General features: G+C 36.9%; 1 protein-coding gene across 2 annotated transcripts in view; it reads left to right on the forward strand.

The window, feature by feature from the left end:
* Window positions 1-22,463, forward strand: part of LOC139137594 (neuronal acetylcholine receptor subunit alpha-10-like) — a 244,689-nt gene that overhangs the window by 24,199 nt on the left and 198,027 nt on the right. The window lies entirely within an intron of this gene.

The raw sequence follows: 22,463 nt of genomic DNA on the forward strand, positions 1-22,463 counted from the left end.
CGAGGTTTTTCTCATGGAGTCGCACAGTTTTTCACCAGGGCGTGGCCCGTGTTACCTTAGGTCTTCAATTCATACAAACACGGACGCTTGACACCGATGGGTGTGCAACGCGGTAGTTGCCCTGGAGGGTTTCTTGTAACAGCCGGATGTGTTGTTTGAATTTTATTGCGCGGAATAATGCTGACCTTTGTTATCATGACCAAATTTAAAATCTCATCGTTTTTTGAACTCACGGCGAACTCTCTGAATGCAGCGTCAGTATGCATGTTCATATTAAAAATCAAAGATTTTTGGTTCCGTGTCTATAAATCCACATATCAGCCATGTCAGCTAGACTTTAAACTAGATCACATAATTTGCCTGAAAGAGTAACATGTCTGTTTTTTGAAAAGAAACTTTCCCTAACTCATCATTACGTTAGGTGGTTTGTTGTTCAACTACTGTAGTTGCGAATAAATATGTCCCGCGGCGGTAAAAACTACTCATATATAATTAGTTCCATTCAATATGAAGTCAACGTGACATTTTCAATTAAAACAATATTTCAGTTATTATTTGCTCCTATGACGCGGATATAAAGTCGATCCATAATTGTTGCCTGCTGATGCGTCAACAATATAATTGTTTTATCAAGAATTTAACTATCAATCATGAACATTCGGCGCAAATCAATCAATTTTCCCCAATAGACATCAAGCGAATCTCGGGGTCGGGAGTACTGTTCAACAGCCACTACCGCATCTCATTCAAAATTCATTACGTTGACTACCGGACGTAAAATCCCTACCCTGGCGCTAATCGTCGGCAACAGGTCACGGGTGTTTCCGTTATTGATGGCTACACACTGCTCGATGTGTGAGGAATTACTTTATCGGTGTCTTATGCATGGTTCTAACTCACAGATAATAGCTTTCAATGATGATTTTTGGCTCGAACACACACTACACTTTTAACTATACTTTGTTAGACTGAGATCCCGTTGTATATGTTGCTCATAGCAATCAAATCGTTCGTTGCTCATCCTAGTACCATAATATGATGACGCGGCTCCTCAGCTTGCCACATTCAGCTACAGGTATTAAAGGAACAAAATAAGAATGTTTATGTAGTGGCAATTCTGACACGCAAAGTGAAGACTATTTGTTCACTATTCAGAACGATACTGTGTGAACATAAAACCGACAGACAATAATATAATCTACCACACATAGCTCATTGTCGGTTTTTTTCAAAGTTTATATTTTTCAAGCTTTAGTGAAAACAGGTAGGCACGGCTGGTGGAGATCGACGCTTGCGAGGATGAGAAAGAAAAGCTTCCATTTCATCCTTTAGAAAGCCACCTGATCGTGTAAGATATTCTATTAGGTATCTTAAAGAGCATATAAATCGATCCTTCCAGAGCTTGAGAGACAGCTGTCTTAATACTACATAGAAATGGAAAATTGGTTTCTATTGGTGTTTTGACTGTGTATTCAACAAAGTATTAAAATCTTATAATATACTATTTTGTAGGTATGAGTACACCACAATAAGGATATTACTGGCATCAAAACCTGTATAATGTTGAAACAGATTGCAAACGTTAACGAAAGATGAATGACATCTCTTCAAAGCAACATTCTATTTTTTCCGTCGATGTTTTGGTATTCACTGTCAAGCTCTACATTGGTGTTCCTGTCATATTATAGAATGTTTACTGAGTAGACATGATGTACTAACTTTAAAAAAAACTATGAGAGATAAACTCTTGGACTTGCGTGCGAGTTTTCAGGGCATTGTTAACTTTCACCATTATGAACCCCGTTGCGTCAACAGTAAGCGTAAAAGCACAACTGGTTACCCGAAGCTAGACGCCACCCTTTAAAAACCTCACTGTGACAAAACAGTATCGACAGCAGATCGCATTTGTCCGATAAACTTAGAAAGGATTGAAGATACTTCAATAGGCAGTACGAAAGCATTTCCCATGGCGCCATCTTCCGAGCTATTTAGCCCATTACTGGGCCCACAATTAGACCTCCATTGGACCATCAAACATACACCTGTACAATGTCGATAACATGCTAGCCAAATGGAAGCAGGACAGAGCACTCGATGCGTAAAGTACATCACAGCATAGTGAAAGTAGTCAACCGGAACTAATTTCTGATTCGATAATGTATTGATCCGCGTAGGAAAACCAAAAAACATATATAGCAGGTTTGTGTGAGATAAAAAGAGAAAAATTGAAGGGTAGAGCTAGCCATTGTTAAATTGCAGGTAGCGCTCTCATGAGATTGTCGTGATAAATAATGGAGCGTGAAAAATCCGTAGCGTCGCATTAAACAGCTTGCTGGTGCGGCATAACCAAAATTTTCATAACAATTGTGCATTTTGTGATAAAAGCATGAAATTTGGTACAAATGTAGATTATCATGATATAAATCAATTTGGATACCGAGCCACCACGGGTTGAGCCTCGTTCTGGTGTGGCGGCCATTTTTAAATATGGCGACCATCAGTCACTATAAAATCCCATAGTTGCTGCTCTACAGATGATTCTGTGGTGAATAAAGGACGTATTTTCATCATAAATGCCTTTTAAGATTACCATTTGCCTATTTATGTTTTAAAATCAATTTGGATACCGATCCTTTAGAGCCTCGTTCTGGTGTGGCGGCCATTTTTAAATATGACGACCATCAATTACTGTAAAATCCCGTAGTTGCTGCTCTTACGGATGATTCTGCGGTGAATAGTGGATGTATTACCATCATAAATGCATATTAAGATTACTATTTGCATTTGTTATTGTTTTATAATTTCATTCTACCAGAAAAACAGGTTCTCTTAATAAAATTATTGACAATATGGTTGTAACAAGGCAAAAGTGGAAGATTCAAAATTGTCAAATTGAATGTTTTATACGATGATCAGCTGTCAGCTGTTCTGTGTAGTTAGACTATCAGAAGGTACTATTCAGAGTTTTTTTTATTTTATTCTTATTTGTAATCGTTGATGCACCAGTTTTAAGCATTTTTAGAGTTGTAGCTGGTACGTGCGACACTCACCAGGTTTTGCAAATAGGCCTAGATCGGCCCATGGCTGTGGTGGGGAGAGTATGATGCGTCCGAGTGTAAAAACAGCCTGTTCCATGTTCTTCCAATGGATGGAGTGTTCTTGAGTAGAAATATTGAATATGTGCAATATTTTGACATTGACTAATTATCTTTTCTAATTTTTATAAGTCAGCCATTGACAAGTTTTGCAGGGTGTTAATCACAAGGCCTGACATGGAAAATTGTGCGGGGAATTTAACCCAATCTCTCACTCTTGTTCATCTACATTCACGCGTAGGCCTACATACCAAAAAGCACAATGATATTTACTGTATAACAAACCTTCTAGTTTTAACTTTAAAAACAATAACATTTTGGGCGGAAATCTCTTATATATCCCCATAATTGTCAATGTTAGAGATTTATCATGTAACTACAATTAGTACATAAGTGCAGCCGTTTAAATTTGACCACGTGGAGAACACGATCATATTTTTATATTATTTTTCGGCTATATGTACTATATTTTATATATTATTTTACTTTTCATAATTCATTTCACATGAAACTGATCTTGTGTAATTTGATATCTATTTCATAATTTAGATATTGGTTTTAGAGTTATTTCAATGTCAATGGTCTATTGCATAAATATATATGTGGATTCATGCCTATAATATTTTGAACATGGTATATTTTGGTACTAATTTCTTGGTCGTACATAATTTGTTGTTGACATGCAAAAACGTGGCACCATAAATAAAATTGTATTCCTCCACTTTCTTTTGTTTTAACAAACATGAAAGGTAGGGAAAGCAAAGCTAAAACACTTATGCTGCACTTTTGTCCGTCATGTCCGTGCTTGGCACTCCCCGGATCTCTCCTTGCTTTTACATGGCTAGTCAGCTGGCGAGTATTTTATTCCTTTCCATGGTGTTTACATAGGCTAAGACGACAAGTTTAAACGACAATCCTAAATATTTGCCAATTATTTTCTTGTTATCCACTTGACACATACACCCAAGACCTAAGCAAGGTAGTGTTGGCTGGCCAATTATCGGATCAAATGGGAACCTTCCTATACAAACAGTGATACTCCAGTCCACATTGAAACATAAACCTTAGACATTTTACGCAGTTCAGTATTCACAATAAATCATTTGCACATTCAGTAACACACAATTACAGAAAAGCTATTACCAAATTTTGAACGTTTTGAACATGTCAGCCCCAGCTAAATCTGAACTACTTTATAAGGTATACTGAGTGTAGAAGCAATGAGATCGATCAAGTATCAGGCACATGCTTTTAAACAATAGAACATCCTTTGATTTAATTCGTAAAGATTAGAAACGATAATTAGATCGGTTCAATATATTGGATGTATCCTGAAAATATTTTACTGAAGAATGCCATAAAGTACTTAAGAATGGCTAGCTAAATTTCTGCTTATTTATGAAGTTTAGAAATTATCATAAGAGCAGCTAAATATTGAACATACCCCTATTGTTGTTAATGAAGAAAGCCACGCTATATGACATATCTTTAGACACTTATGCTAATTTATGAAGTTTAGAAACGATAATTAGAGCAGCTAAATATCAGGTATATCTATTCCATAATATTTTGTTTATGAAGAAAGTCCAGCTTTCTGATATATCTATACAAGTTTTTCTTCAGGAACGCCCAGGTAATTTTGATGTAATGTATAATGTTTAGAAACGATTATTGGATCAGCTAAACTGTTGAATTAGCTGTGCTCATTGATACAGTTTAGAAAACAAAACCTTTAAAGGCTCAATTCCGCACCTTGCTTGTCATTCAGTTGGTTGTATAATTCAGTATAATGCCTTTCTTTTTTCATCTCCATTACAGCGAGTAGAACACATACCATAATTAGTTTTCAAAAATTGCTCTGCCAAAAATATTAAATTAGAGTTCCATATAAGAACTTTTCAGGTCAAATCTTACAAAACAAACTTGAAACAAAATAATTTAATATGCGATGCTGATAATATTTTGATATCATCCGTGACTATGATTTTGGCTGACTTCTTTCATAAAGACGTGTTTGATAAAAATTTATATGTTTCAGGAAATTTGCCGTATCTGTGTACCCCTAGAAATATGATCCCAGTGGCGACTAAATCATATTAAGTTCACTTCATGTTTTGACATACGTCTGATACAAACAAAACGGATTTCATATAAACATTATATTGCCTTCTGTATTATGTAGAGCAAAAACAAATGGTAGAACGTAAGATAAACCGTAATATGAAATGTAATCTTTTGGGGTATTAGGTAAGTCTTGGTCCTCTTTCATGAAATCTGTAACGGATATTTGTATAATACAAAAGGTCACCTTAAAGAAAAATAAACCGCTATACTAATGTTACCCCACAACCAGGTTATGTATAAGTTAGGCTCGGCATATGACTTAAACAAAGACAGGTTTAACAAAAATGTTCGTGCGTCTCAAAATCGCGATTTTGCGGTACCCTTCAACATATGACTGTGACAGCTGTTGCGTCCCAATATTTTTTCAGTTAAAATTATATTTCATATTTGTGACATGGCCTCGTAGCAAATAAAACAGATTTCACACAAGGCATTGCCCAAAAGTCTATTTCGTATTTGTGACAGGTTCTTATAGCAAATAAAACAGATTTAATACAAGGCATTACCCTTTATCATATGTCTAGATAAAAAGATGGTAGAATTTGACGTTTAACAAAAAAGATGCGATTCGCAATACTTTGACTTTACAGTTCCCTTTTCCAATGCTTTTTCTGTTAAAAGTCTCTTTCATATTTTGATATGTCTCCGTAGCAAATAAAACAGATTGCATATAGAGAATTGCCCTTTTTAATATGTTTAGGTAAAAATTGGTAGAATTTGAGATAAGCAGTGACAGTAATTTGCAATATAAAGTTTGGGGTATAGGGTAAGTTTTGGTCATATTTTATAAAAGCTATGGAAGATATTGCATATTAAAATATGTCATCTAAAAGAAGAATAAAATCCCTTTCCAATGTTAGCCCACAAGCTAGGTTATGTAAAAAATAAGCTCAGCAGATGACTTACAAGAAGACAGGTTTAACGAAAATGCATGCGAGTTGGCAATACTGTAATTTTGCGGTACCCTTCAAAGTATGACCGGTAGACCTATAGCATCCCAATATTTTTCCTATCAAAAGTCTATTTCACATTTTGACATGTCCTTGTAGCAAATAAACAGATGTCATACAAAGCATTGCCTTTTGTATTATGCCAAGGTAAAAAATTGGTAGAATTTCAGATTTTTGGGGTATTTGGTAAGTTTTGGTCCCATTTGATAAACAAATCTATCGAAGATATTGCATATTATAATGTCATTTTAAAGAGGAATAAATTTCCATTCTAATGATATCCGACAAGTCAGATTACGTTAAATAAACTTAGCAGATGATTTACAAGTACTACAAGAAAAAAGAACATGGATAGCAAAATGGTTATTTTGTGGTACCGTTCAAAAGTCGGCCATAACAGTTATTGCATCCCTATATTTTTTCTGTCAAAATTTTACTTCGTATTCTAGGGATCCCAAGGCTTCTAAAAAGATAGGTTTGTTATCCTGGGGTGTAAGTAGACCTCTCTGGCCCAAGGTCTAACATATCTTGACTGCTTACATAGCGCCATCCTTTTATAGGATCTAATACCGTGCATTTTATGCATAAGAATTGTGTTTTTTTGCCTGTATTTACCCGTTTAACAAGTCAGGTGGTGAAGAAAATTTAAAAGAATTTTCAAATAACTATTTTCACAGTTTCTTATTGAAATTATTCAACCTAAAGTTACCCAACGACTTATGTAGTTGACATTTACAAGGTGAGAAATACCTGTCTGGCAGCCATTTAGAAAAAAAAATGGTTGCCATGGCAACGCTTTGGTAGATTTTCAGTGGCTCGGTATCTGAATTTGTTTAGCACATATTAAGACACATCTGAGCCAAGTTTGGTGCTTTTATCACAAAATGCACAATGGGTTTGCCATGCCGCACCACTATTGCTGGTCCGTTGTAACACAGAAATAAACATGTTCAGTGTTCGCAGTAACTCAAGCGTGCAATAAAACATACCATGCTCGTAGTTTTCACATCATCTTACATCGTGCATTGAATCAAGCCAGTCCTGTGACGTCATCTTAGCCACGGAAATATCGTTGAAAGCTTCACGTTGCCGACTTGCCGATTGAGGTTGCATTAAAGGGGATGATTTTATCATTTTTTATCATTTAACAAACTGAATAACTAGCCACATCCTTGAAAGGAGAACAAAGGACTTAGTATCACGCAAACAGTCAATGTCAACAACTGATGCGAGAACCAGGGTTGCAGACTGCCGCTTTGAGCAATCGGGGTATTGGCTTGTAGGTTGTGCAAATACACTGTACACACGTAAGGCGGAACTGTGGGCTTGTTTGTATATGAAGCTAAAGCGACTGATAAACATCTAAGGCAGCTCATGTTAGTATTAAGGTTTGATATGTACACACAAATGTGAGAAAATTTGACAATGGCATTGCATCTGAGTACCACATATTTACCGACAATTACATATATGTACGTAGAAGCCACGTACTCAAGTACAAAGTATGCGCCGAATTCATTTGCGCATTGCAGTTCGAGAACTAGGAAAAACTTTGAAATCGTTAGACTAGTAGTGACGTCATGTTTTCATCATAGCCATCTTGTATGGTCATCGAAACCCACTCTGTGATGGTCTTTGAAAACCGAATACAAATACGTCATTTTCCCGCAACTTCTGTTACCATTTCATTTCGAAAGTTACTCAAACATGACTGTGGTGAAAATTAATATTATGTTATTGCTTCGCAACATATGTCACCATTTCATTTTCAAATTTACTTAAACATGACGGTGATTAAAAACTGAGTCGATCGGCTGTTGTTGCCATGACAGAGGCAATCAATAAATGTACCATATTTGATATTAATAAGAAATCAGAAGCTGGAAAGGCTACCACACCTCATAACCTTCCAGTAACCCGGGTTTACTTTAGCTAATAATTACGACTTATTTTCTACTAGGGAATGCAAATATGGCGTCACTAAATGATTTTGTCTCACAATGGGATTCCAAATTATGAGAAGTCTTCTCGAATTTGCAAGCAATTGCATGTGAATTCAGTGATGACCCTTTCTGTACCGACTAAATTACTTATTTTCCTACGGAGGAGCTAGGAAGTATACTAATTATTAGTTTTCGATTCGATAGTGACCCCTAGGAAAGCTGTAAAGTGCGGAACGTCGCTCATCTGAAAACCATACAAGTATAGTCCCTTACACCTTAAGCGGCCATGCATCAAAAAATTCATGCAGCCTGACTGTACATATTATCTCAATAGAGCCACAAACATCTTCAATGAATCAGTGTTTTCCAAATATGGCATCATTCTCATGTCCTCGAGAGCAGCTTTTAGATCCCAGTATAGGAGTCGATTTTCGCGCATGCCAAGAATATTTGCTCATGTATCCCACAAGTCTCAGCATGGGATGCTCACGTAAAGTGTATAAGATTTGTCCTAGTTATTCTACGTTTTCATCCCTTGCATATGCACACAGGTAGCAATTGTGCACATGTGCTGTGTATCTAATTTATTCACATTGTTTCAATTCATATAATAAGGTGCATAACAACGAAATGCGACACTTTGATATTAAGGTGCATAACAACGAAATGCGACACTTTGATATCAACTTCGATAAAGCATTATTTCAGAAACTAGAGAAATTGTATACTGTATAAAGAAACAATGTATGTATGTATGTATGTATGTATGTATGTATGTATGTATGTATGTATGTATGTATGTATGTATGTATGTATGTATGTATGTATGTATGTATGTATGTATGTATGTATGTATGTGTGTGTGTGTGTGTGTGTGTGCGCGTGCGTGCATGCATATAAAGAAACAATGTATGTATGTATGTATGTATGTATGTATGTATGTATGTATGTATGTATGTATGTATGTATGTATGTATGTATGTATGTATGTATGTGTGTGTGTGTGTGTGCGTGCGTGTGTGCGTGCGTGCATGCATGCATGCATGCATGCATGCATGCATGTATGTATGTATGTATGTATGTATGTATGTATGTATGTATGTATGTATGTATGTATGTATGTATGTATGTATGTATGTATGTATCTATGTATGTATGTATCTCTGTATGTATGTATGTATGTATGTATGTATGTATGTATGTATGTATGTATGTATGTATGTATGTATGTATGTATGTATGTATGTATGTATGTATGTATGTAGGTGTGTGTGTGTGTGTGTGTGTGTGTGTGTGTGTGTGTGCGTGCGTGCGTGCATGCATGCATGCATGCATGCATGTATGTATGTATGTGTGTATGTATGTATGTATGTATGTATGTATGTATGTATGTATGTATGTATGTATGTATGTATGTATGTATGTATGTATGTATGTATGTATGTATGTATGTATGTATGTATGTATGTATGTATGTATGTATGTATGTATGTATGTATGCATGCTATGTATGTACAATTAAAAACAGTTTAAGATAAAACTTGTATGTTTTATGAATGATGACGATTTAAATACCGATATATTCTCTGTTTTGTAATGTAATCATTACCAGCAGATAACTATACATCAATTCTCTAAAAATTGCCATAATTTATTTATGTCTACTTTTCTCGAATCAATTGAATGTAGCTTCTTGTCAGTGAATCAACTTAGGTGAGACTCCACCCACCGTTTCCAACTAAGTAGTCAGGTAAATATGGTAGTCAGACAATTTTGCGACTCGAGAGAAAGCCAGACATATTTCCTTCCTCGCGACGTCGAGGCAGGAAACATCTCCGATCAAATTTTTGTCAAATGGACGCAATGATGTATCTGTTTGCATTTTTTTAATTATACAAAACTTAATTATGTAATCAGGGAAACTTGATTGTAACATGGACAACATTGACACTTTAACAGTCATGAACCAAAGACTAGCTGAACAGGAAAATCTTGTTCCATATGGATGCACGAAAATAGAAAGTGTCATATATTTTATCCGCAGGCCAAAGCAGATCCGCAATGATGAGCTTCGTTTCCTATCCTCGTCCACGATTTACATATTAGTAGTATTTTTCCTGTGCCAGATGGCATCTAGACTCCTATCTGACACGCTTTAATCTTTCAAATGTTTTTAATTTGGAGTGATCATAAGAACAACGGTCACGTGATTGTTGTGCAGAAACTTACGTCATTGAATACGCTTGTTACCTGCCTAATATTCAGGACTTAAAATATACACTGTACATTTTGGTATGCTGTTTTTTAGGACTCATTTTTTATAAGCTCATGTAGTAAAGTCACCGACTTGTTTTTCATGAAACCCAATTTTTTTTGTAGGAAGTGAACACGATGATGACAGTCATTTTGAAGAACAAATTTTGTTAAATTTTTGACAATTTGTTTCACTACTACCCTAATACGACACTCATTCATGATTTTTATTAGAATCGTGTAACATTTCCTGAGGGACACTTTAAGCAGAGTTTAAATCTTTCAGTCTTGCGTCACATACTTCTTTAAACATCCACCGAAAACACATCTGACTTAGAAAGCCGTAGTATCATTCGTTAAAGGTATACTTTCACCTGTTCCAATTTTGCCACAGTTACCATGGAAAGAGAAAATCTTACCAATCACAGATTTTAAGCGGGTGGCCGCTTTTTAACAGCGCCCTCACATGGGCATTTTGAATACCAAGGAACGCCCCTTTGACTATATATGGGCATATTTAGATTACAGGTGACTGTATACCTTTAAATCGTTAACGTCTGGTATAGAACAAGCACTATTTGATTTCTCAAATTCAGTTTTTAGACGAATTTCACTTATATATTATTTAAGAAGATTTTCCTTCAAGATCATGTCTCGAAAATGTGACTCTTCACTCCCGCTCACAGAAGGTCGGTATTTTACGGCAAATTGTTTGTCGAATGAAGACATTGAAGTCGCTTGTGATCGATAAATTGAATTTAAATCCTAACAGGCACCGTTTTGCATCTCATATTTACTTAACCCGCACAAGCACTCCACGCAATACCTTACGAACTCAGCATATAGCCTTCAAATATAAATTGTCTGGATGGCTAGAAAGTTAGTGCGTTTTTAGGCGCCTTAGGCCTGTACTTAAAGCCCCAGTATTTGTAACTTTTAACAATTTTTTTCATATTTTTGATTAAAATGACATCCTCAGTATGTGAAAGAAGACCATAATTAATACTGAATAGCATGGTTTGCATGCCCAGCCCGCCTCACGATTAACAGTAAAAGGAGTGAAAAATGACTTCTTGTCCGGACCAGAAGTCAGCTTTGTTGACACACGAAACGAAACGTAATCACACCACTGCGCATGCTCAACCACATCTACGCAAGTTTTACTGTGGCGTCCGTAGAAACCATACGCTCTTCGAAAAGGTCTGGTCCATCGAAACTGGAGACTCAGCTAAAAACGCGCGAAAGTTTGGTGAAATACCGAAAAGATATAAATATGTAAGTGTTTACAGATTGTTCCGACTATAATGAGCCGTGCAAACAAACGTCTCGAACAGCTAAACTAACGACGGAGGCAGTCGATTGTAAGCTTCATGCAAGGCACTGCACGTTGTGACCGATGGTACGGAGATCAAGTTTGCTGAATGAATTGAGAGAGAAAAACATATATGAATAAAAATTCAACACTTCACCATTGTAATCATGGAACTAGTCGTTTCTTCCATTATGGAGTATAATGAAAATTTCGTTGAAAATAAATGACGGGACTGATTCTGCTCCGTCTACTCAAACAAAGTTTTGTGTACGGCCAGGCTACGCTGCAGGCAACACAGCCTATCAACTTCGCATATCGTTGCCGTAGGGCGTAATTGAAAACGCTCAGAAAGGAAAAAATTATATCTTGAATGCAGTACAAAAGTCTTACTTAATGAATTTAAAAGTATTTCAAAATAATATCGAACGTAACGGGTATCTAATCCTCACAAGGACTACAGTAGTACAACAAGTATCGGCTAGCTGCGATGTGATGGAAGTTCGAACACAAGAGAGATCCGATCCGCGATCCCGGCCTCACTGCAAAGTCGTCCCCTGCGCACCCGGCCCGACAGCAAACTAACCTCTTGGTTTGATTCTGTTGTTTATATTTTTGTATAAAATTCATGATACATATCTGACTTTCACAACCGTACAATTTGCTCAGGCTGTAGTCTACAGACGATCGGAGGGAGCTTAGGCAGGCCCCAAATTTGCATGGACAATGCCCGGGACAATTATAGACGCAGCTCGATGAGAAAGACATTCACATAAACCTAAATGAAGTGATCAATACAAAACTTTTAAACATCACTGGTTCTGAAAATTTATGATCAACGGTTCTGACCTACGGAATTTACACTGCGACGTTGTTTTTTGTGTGTTTGGGCAGCTACTAGACCTGTAAGGCTGTACTACATGGAGGTAGCAGACTGTACAAGTGCAGCGGGGCCGGGCCGAGATTGGTGTGGGGCCTGCAGCAAGGTGAAATTGATAGCGTCCATTGCAGATGCCCGCGTGTTATCCTTTCTCGTTTGGGAGGAAATTTACCGCTGTATTCAGAATGCCTTTTTACCAGTATAAAAGCTCAGTAACTGATGCATCAAGAGCCAAGAGTCTGTTAATTTCTTAGCAGTAGCTCCATGTTTTTTTTCTAAATTTTCGCTGAGATACAGCAGTGCGTATACTGGTACCGATCGTTCCGACTCAGGCGTTCACAGCTGTTTAGGGAGCCGTCATTATTTACGATCTGGGGGTCGGAGGAATTACATTAGAAACTCCGAAATTTTGAGTCGCACCCAAGCCAACCATGATGACTTTGAGTAACCCCCTCTCTAACAGAAAGTTTGGCTTACCTGAGCCCACGTTATAATATGTAGATATAAAAGCTCACCTAATAAGCAGTCTCCGACCATATAGTATTGTTAAATTTGGATGGGTAGCATGTCATTATGGTATGGTTAAATGTCCAAATGGTTGTTGAACTCAAGTCAAATAAAATATACATTTCTATGATAATATAAAGGATGAATTCACAACAGTTCAGTTTTGTCCTAGATCCTGTGCACTTATAGTGATATCTGTCGAGAACATTTCTCCATGACCCAGCCTCTCCTTCCAACCCTGGTAACGACTGCAGAAAACTACTGTGTGACATCATCACCACTGTTGATCCTCATCTTTAATGTCGCTGGTGTCATTGCGTACATGAACAACGATATCATTCTCATCGTCACTATCTTCTCTTTCATAATAAGTATTGCTAGTAGTAGCACCTACTTGTAGTTTTTTGCCTTGCTTCATCTAGTTGATATTTATTTGTACTGTTAGAGTATTTATTTTCTTTTTATTTAATATGTATCAAGAGTAAAATATATATAATCAACTAATCATTATGTCATTGAGGACAGAGTAAGACAAAGAAAAAACATTTTGAGCACCCCCTTATAACTTTCAATTTTTGAATGACCCCCAGGTCGTAAATACTGACGGTTCCCTTACTTTCTGCCAAAGGCCATCGCGTTCACTGCATTCGACAGCCTACCATACATTGCCAAACTATGTTGCTTCGATTTCGCAATCACCTTGCCGCTAAAGCGACGATCAGCTGAAATTTATTACTTCAAGTTACTCAATTTTGATAGCTATTTGCCTACAGAAGTGAGCCAAGTGTATATAGTGTCGTCTTGATTTTACATCGGTACCCGGAGTTCTAAGTGACCAACTGCAGGGTGCGCATCGGCGGCTCGCATCGGTGCACTGCCGACTGCAGTTTGAATAATCCGTATATAACGCACACGGTACCAGAATAGAATGTTAGCCTCCTCTGCCAAAGTTCTGTATCCTCTGAAACACAGTAGCAGTACGTATTTGAACGGAGAAGAACAAAATAAAACCACTTGCAGGTCATTCAGCCGGCGACCATGGGCGATTACCCGGGCAGTATGGCGTGGCATGGCAAGGCCCCAGGAATGTTGCAGGCTCGATGATGTCATCAGTATCGGCGTTCTCGATCACGTGCACAGCCTACAAATTGTCAACAAACCCGCGCGGCAATCCAACTCGATCGCGCAATATTTAGCGTTTGTATGTCACTACAGGAGCACAAATTTGGCTTATTTCTTTACTGAACAACATTTCACGATGGATGTAAGAGAATAATATGTAATTTCGAACATAAAAAAAGGTTAAAAGTTACAAATACTGGGGTTTTAAACGTACATCGTTTTATTTTGATATTTCACATGATAAGGGCAAAGTTCATACATTAGTCACAGGTCAAAGTAAAGAATCTCTGTAACAATGGCAGAGGAAAGAACAAAAACAGGACCAAGCCGACTCGAATATTTTCCTTCCAGTTTCATTTTCTTTTCTTTCCTGTACTTTCAGTCTTATCAACAAAGTTAGAAAAAGTATTTCTCTGAAAAATGAACATTGAGTCAGATGATAACCGAGAGTACGTACACGCAGTTCATTGAAACCAGGTACGGACAGGAATTAACTTTTCTGCAATAACATTATGTGTTACACGCATGTATTTGTGTGACAAGTTGAACGTTTTATGAATTTCGAATTTCTTTGAAGTAGAAAAGGAAAGTGTACTTCACACAAAGCACAATTACTGGTATATATAAAATTTCCCGATTGAAATATCCAGTAGCACAAGATACCTTTTAGAAGAAATTAAATCAACAGAGTTTCAGAAGATGCGAACTCCTAGTCTATGAAACACAGAAAATAGCCCCCAACAGTGTGTATATTACGATAATACGAATCCGATCAAAAATCTACTGAATTTTCTAACCTTGGGTGATAGCTCTGTTGATGGACAGAATTGTGCACGAGGCTGTCTTTCGCCCAGTAAAGCGATGTATCCATGCGCTGATAAAATTTGTGTGCGATATCTGATTGCTAGTATGTGACTTCGAGTTTTTTATGAACTCGAACTTTTATGAACAGTTAGACAAACAGGTAAGAACTTAGCTCCGTTATTGAACAACTTTTTTAAGGGTGGAGATATGGCCGAGCGGTTTTGACTGTGATGTGTTCACTAGGTTACTGGGTGCCGTACTTTTTGAGTTCGAATCCGATCGAAAATCTACTGAATTATCTGTCCAAGAGTGCGGCATTACGTCACAATTTTCACACTGGCATCTGTATAACGGCATAGACAGCTTATACCGCATTTGATGCATATTTGATTAGTTTGCTACACTGGACTGAACTTCATCAGTTAAATGTGTAGGAGAAATGTAAAGCTAAAATAGTCCTCCGGACATTCTTAACTCAAAACGACAAGTTCAACCATATTAGTGCATGCTGTCTCAACGCATCTGTTGTATTTCGATATATCCGAACACGTGATGACATATCGTTATAATGGATATAACCATTGAGCTGTTCTGACGAGATTTGCGCGAGATGTTCGTGTAGGTAAAGTGTACCCTGGCATTGAGTAATTAACCTCCTGTCGTAAAGGATTAGCTCTCTGGGTGTCACGCGAGAATAGCGAAGGCTAGGAGATGGTACAACGCATCAGTCCAAATAAACGTTGCGGTTCAGTGTTCCAAAGAGAATCTTACTTTATTCGACGAATTCCTCGTAAGTGAAGTATATGTACCTTACTGACTACTTGAATCTACCTTTCACTATAATATAGAGAAAATGAATATAAAGTAATGTTATTTCTAAGAAAGTTTCTACAATACAACAGGAATTCCCCCGGCAATTCCGAATTTCAATAATATAAAATCTCATGGTATAAACAATATGCACATGCTCGTACACGAAACAACCCAAGACTTTATGTTCAAATATACATGCATTTAGCATTACTACGCAAATCAGCTCTGGATATTATACTTGGTATTACCAGTGTTTTTAAAGGTTCCTCGAACCGCAATCCTAGTATTGATAAGAAACTTCACGAATACAGTAAGCAAAATGCTTCATAAAAAGAAATGGCCAAATAATAATGTGTGTTATGAAGGATTGATGTTCGAGAATCGTTCACCTTTTGTTCTGAAATAAACGAAAGTTCAAATTTATCATCCGATCGAGTATGCAATGAGGATAATTATATTTTGTTCCACTGAAAATAACATCCGTTCACCCCTCTATGCACAAAAGAGAGAATATGTACATAGCCGAAGTAAATTTCAAAGACATCTTCGTATAAATCTAATCCTTGGAAACAACCGGCCCTTGTTCGGCTATGGTGTAAATAAAAGTGCAGCGTTAACATCAAACATCATTTTGTTTTCGCTTGAGATATGCTATATTCTGGCTTTGATAAGAACAATAAAAACGATACGAATGACAGTTAATGCTGATATTATTGGGGTCTTTGTCGTCTCCTCTCTTCATTTAAACAATCATCGGAGACATGTCATGGAATGCATTTAGGGCAAAAAGGATGTGAAGTACATATAAAGAAAGTTGTTATTAGACTATTATTAGCCATTAAAACATATATTGTTTCGTGAGATTAGAACTACAAAAATGCAAATATGTACATACAGATATGAACTGAACATGCTCCCGTAGTTCTGTATGTATATGTTGCAATTGTCTGTAAATTGACACTTTTGCCGACATTATTACCAAGGGTTTTTAATTTCATTAAACTTGATATAATCATTATTGTAATTATCAGTCGTAATATCCTTTTATTATGCAAATAAGTAATTTACTAAAATGGAAATGATAAATTTCTTTCGCTGTCTTCGTATCATCGCATACTTACTGTATGTAGCGAGTTTGATTCCCTTTGGTTGAGTGGTTCTATGCGTACATGCAAAATCATGATGCTCATTATTGAATATGCGAATTACACTTGAGCTGAAAATGCCAAATGTGATCATTACACATGACATTTTTGTGTCATCAATATGCATAGTAACTTTCTTAAGCTTTGGCCAAATGTTTTCAGTTAGATTGAACTAATTGGCAAAGGTCATGGAATATGCAAATTAGTAATTAGCTGAGGTGGAAATGCTACATGTTTTTCAAAAGTGTTATATCATCATATGATCTGCGTAAATGGCAAATTTCATCAACTTTTGTTTGTCCTTCCAGTCTTATGTCCCTAGTTCGTAAAGGTCATTATATATGCAAATAAGTATTTACCTGGTTTACTAATGATAAATGACTTACTGTTATTTCATAGTCCTACATTGTACATGGCAGGTTTCGTCACCTTTGGTCAAGTCTATCCAGATATATCCCTAATTAGGAAAGCTCGTTAAATATGCATATTACTGATTTGCTGATATAACATAGTTTCTTTAAAGTAGGTAGTGATTCGTCACCTTTGGTCTAGTCAATCCAGATAATATCCCTTAATAGGAAAGTTTACTGAGTATTCAATACATCAATTAGCTGATGTAAAAATGCCAAACGACTGCCACTACTGTAAGATTATAGTCAATCCAAATATAAATCAACAATAAGAAAATTTCATTAATATACCGGTGAGCAGTGGCATCGTCATTAAACTTTTACATCACCTTGAGATCCGTTATATGCCTTCTTGACTAACATCTCTTTCGGATTCGTAGGATATGATACTAAGATTATCTGATTTCCGAAAAAATAATTATGCAAATTAATATTAATTATGCCAGCCACATACACCAAAAACTGATAAGTTTTGCCATTCCAAAATAAAATTGGGGTACAAAAATAAAACACCGATCCAAAGAGCCATTATTAAGATATCGCGCTAAAAGACTGAAAGAGAAACAGACAACTACAATCAAAGACAGACAGACAGACACGAGGACACACAGACAGAAACAGATAGACATCGTTTCGACAATAGCTTACGTTTGTGAACACGTAAGCAAATAATACAAGTGCACATCAAAGGGAAAAGACCGATTCCTGACGACTATGTAACGAGCTGACAATCCCAAAACTGCCAAATCTAAAAAACATAGTAAAAGGAACTCGCATCATGTGGTTGTTTTTGATCGACCTTAGCATAATGGCTTTAATTTCGAATCTTCAATTCTAAATGAAATTCAATGACGCAAATTCCGAGGGCACTCATTGCAACGCTTTTTGCAGCCCTTTCGCTGTTGGAGACAATCATCAAATGGAGAAAGAGTGCAAAAATACTTAGTAGATAAGCCTAAATATTTTAAAAATCAGTGAGTGTTTCCTGATGATTCTGAGCAACATTTTCCTTGAAGTGGTAGTCAGAGATTATATCGACTGCTGGACTTTACCATAAACATGCAATCATGGAAAACGATGGCCTCGAGTATATAGCATCTAAGTTTTAGTGCCAAACTGCGCTATTCATCCATGAGCCATACTTTGCACGACAAACCCGAATAAACGGCGTCTCTCTGACTGAGACAGCCAACAAGGACACTGGCGTTCCCTCGAGAACTACTATTTTATGTGAATGAAATATTCCTATAAATCGTTGTCGTTAACGCCGATGCAGGCGAGAAGCTATTACTCGAAAGAATACGATTTTCTTTCTTCATAATGCGTCGCACCTTTGTACTGTTATAATATATCGATAGCTACGAGGGATTACATCAATTGTAATAAAGTTCGCGAAAATTGAAATTGTTGATCAGTATCGTATGAATTAGAGACCCTGGGGAAATAAAGGAATTTTTAGGAAAATATGCAACCTAGACTTCATCTGAAATTGCAGATACAATCATTCTGTAATATTTCTTGTAATCTAAGGCCCCGAAAGAACTTTTTCAGGCAGCGTATAAATTCGGATAGTTTTCAATCGGATTCGAACCCACAACATACGGCATCAGTCGCCTAGCTGGGAGGCCACAGACAGAACCAGTCGGCTAAATCTCCACTCCCAAAAAAGAGTGGTTCAATAGCCGGCTAAGTTGTTACATTTTTCTGACTGATCCGATACGCGGCCCGAGCTGTTGTTTTTGTAACAAAGCTTTCAAATACTACGGATTCTGTTTTTAATGGACTTTGGACGCTTTTTTGATAGACTCGAAAAGTTACAACAATTTGGCTTCCGGAACACCAAATTATTATTTCCTAGTATTGAAATATCCATTTGGTATGCAGCGTTTTACCTATAGATGATCTTGAACTTACCCTATAGGATCTTTGCACTGTAAGCTACGTGCCTATTATACGACCTGTAATTGACCTAGCGTTTGGCCATTTGTTTGTCCATTAGAATCGGACTCATACTTGTCTATTATTCGATATAGTGTTCGACATATTATTCTCGTACAGCCAAGGCCTTGTTTTCTTCAGTATCGCTTCCTTTTCAAATTTCACAACACCAAATTTTAGTCGCTTCGACGTTAGGAAAACATCTTAAAGAGCCAAAAGAGCAAACAAAAACAAACAAACAAATAAATAACTAAGTACCAGTTATATCCTGATAATAAACTCTTCTCATTAGACAAGAGCGACGAATGGCAGCGCCCAAATTTATAGAGCTGGGACAGATGTGAAATTAGCAATGCATGGAATAAACATTTCTACACAATCGAGGACTACTTTTAGAAACACTGGTGTCGATTCTATTCACGATATTCTCTACCTTACTTATCGGAAATTTAAATGCTACGCCCTCGTGACGCCGTTGAATGGTTTGAATTTTTATATCTTAGACTCTTTTGTGCAAGCACAACAGCACTTAAACCAGCTGAAGGAGACTGCCGGATATCAACATATCTACTTAGCAGTGCGCACCAAAGGGTTCAAGGTTCAAGTTAAATATTGACATTGATGACGTTATAAAAAGCGAACAGCACTGTACACGCTAGTCTATTATGATGAAGATAAACTGGCGAAATTCTATATCCAAAGATATGTCCCTTACAGTTACTTTTTGTGAAAATGACTGATAACAATTTTGGGGAATGACTTGAAATAACTTCAGACCCTTTCTTGTATGAACACTTTGTTAGGTCTTACTCAGGGTTAGCTTTAACCCTTTCACCACTATGGTTCTTCCCACGTCCATTGTTTTCTATGGTAAAGTTGAACCTGTACACAGGGAACTGGGGGTGAAAGGGTTAAGTGACATGTTTCTTTTAAAGGGAAAAGTCCTCGGTCCTCTACCGAAAGGTACTGTAGGTCCCGTGCGACCAGGGCATGTCGCTCAAATTTACACAACAGAGAACCGAATATATGCCAAACCATCTTCTATGTAGTGTAATTTAACATGTAACTTTGTGGCTCTAATTAACCTATATCAACCGAATGTTTTTGAAGAAATACATCTTTTATGAACAATAACGTCGCATATGCGCAGACGAGACAACCGTATTTAAAAAAGGTCGAACCTTACAGTGAAATATCTGCCAGTGGACAGTCCGCGCTACTGATGTAATACCCCGGATGTCAACAAAGCCTCCGCCATGGTAGTCTCGGTTACCCATACTGCACTTGGGGCACTAATCCGGCCGAACTATAATACTGATTTACTAAATATGATTTTAGATTTTTTAAAAACACTTTTTCAGAAACACTATGCGAATGATACATGTTGACAGTTTACATTCCTTACAACTTGAAGACGGAATTATCGCAGCTGACCGTTTAGACGGCTTGGACGTTTGAAAACTCATTTAAATTTACCGAAATTTTGGTCGAAATTGTAACAAATATCGGGAACTCTCAGCTTAGCTGAGATTAGCGGCCGCCATGAAAACATTCCGTATAGGAGGGCTCACATATATTGCGTATCAATTGAGGTCTATATGTTAATCAAGTTACTTTTCGAAAATATTCGATCTGAATCCTTTATTCTGATGTGTAAGTGTATACAGATGATATAGAATGTATGTCAGGCTTGCTTTTAAGAAGTATTTTATGATAACTGCTAGTCGCGGACGAACTGGAAGTCCCTAATTATTCCTGCGATTTCAGGTTCATTTCTATTCTAAAATTTCTAAAACGTCCTGGCCTTTTAGATAGTGAGCAGCGATGATTTCTGCAGTAACATTATCAGTTTTCATCACAGAGAATGGAGACAATTTAAGAAAAATTGACAGGTATCCGCCAACGACTAAGTCAGCACAAAATTGTTTCAAAATCGGGGTGATAAGGAAATCGGGGTTTGCTTAAAACAGATATGCTGTTATTTCTACCACCTTTTTGACTTTACAAAACGATTTCCTTCAAAATATTGCACGAAAGCGTTGATCAAAAGATTTTTTAGCCGTGGCATTCATTATATAGTCCTTCCCAACGGCCATTGGAACTTTCCGAGATCTCCACAGCAATGAATGGTTAGTCATATTGCAGGGAAGATGATATCGCACTTAGATATTATTCACATGTTCCAAGTGAATTAATTTCAACAAAGGGTTAATTCATATTATGAATGTAACTAAATATGATAACAACCTGCCCACGTATAGCCCTGGAGCTTTTTAGTTTCACGTATGCCCATTGCACTTCGATTCAAAGGCTCTTATTCGACATCAATTAGATTTCAGCAACTGATATGTGATTTTTGATCAAAGTTTGTGAAGTCATGGCAAACTATATTTATCAACTAGAATGGGTGTTAGAAAAGATTTTTGCGCGAAAAGACGCCTTGGTGAATATCAATGTAAGGAGGCAAAGTGTAAATCTGTTGTTTCGTACGCAGTCAAATTGTGTAGACTTCAATGCGGGAAATGTAAAACATTGTCTGTGTGTCTGTCTATCTGATCTCAGCTTTAGCATTGTTTTCATGACCTTTCACCGATGCTTACATATGTCGTAGAATGGTGGTCACTGTGCAGCCTGTACGGTTATCATTGAAATTAAAACCTGGATCTATTGATTAGTGATTCAACACTTTGCTTTATGGTGGGGACTCTTATTGTACGGGTAATAATTTTTTGCAATATAAGACGACATGTCAGGGTCATTTTTACGGAACTCATTATGTATTCTATTATGCCAGGGTATTGTGTAAAGACAATCATAATGTTTCTCATTTTCAAATTAACTTTCGGATAAGTATTGTAAAATGACGTCAAAGATAAAATAGCATTGTATGATGAGAGGTCAATGTACAGGTTTAGTCAAGGTTATCTTAAGCTTCAAAGTCTATTTTAACGTTTCAAAGAACTGCGAATTATTGTTTTTCCCCATAACGTTCATTGCATCAATGGAACTTCAAACTGTGATCAGGATCACGCGCCATCAATCGATAATGAAGTGATGTGTTGCTGAGGGTCGAAGGGGATCAAATAATGCCGTTTTAATATCTATGTTCACACACAGACACGACTTGCCGAATGGTTGTATAAAAAGTGGCAGTGGCACTGTCAAAGGAT

This window comes from Ptychodera flava, chromosome 7, assembly GCF_041260155.1.
Source record: "Ptychodera flava strain L36383 chromosome 7, AS_Pfla_20210202, whole genome shotgun sequence".
Classification (NCBI taxonomy): domain Eukaryota; kingdom Metazoa; phylum Hemichordata; class Enteropneusta; family Ptychoderidae; genus Ptychodera; species Ptychodera flava.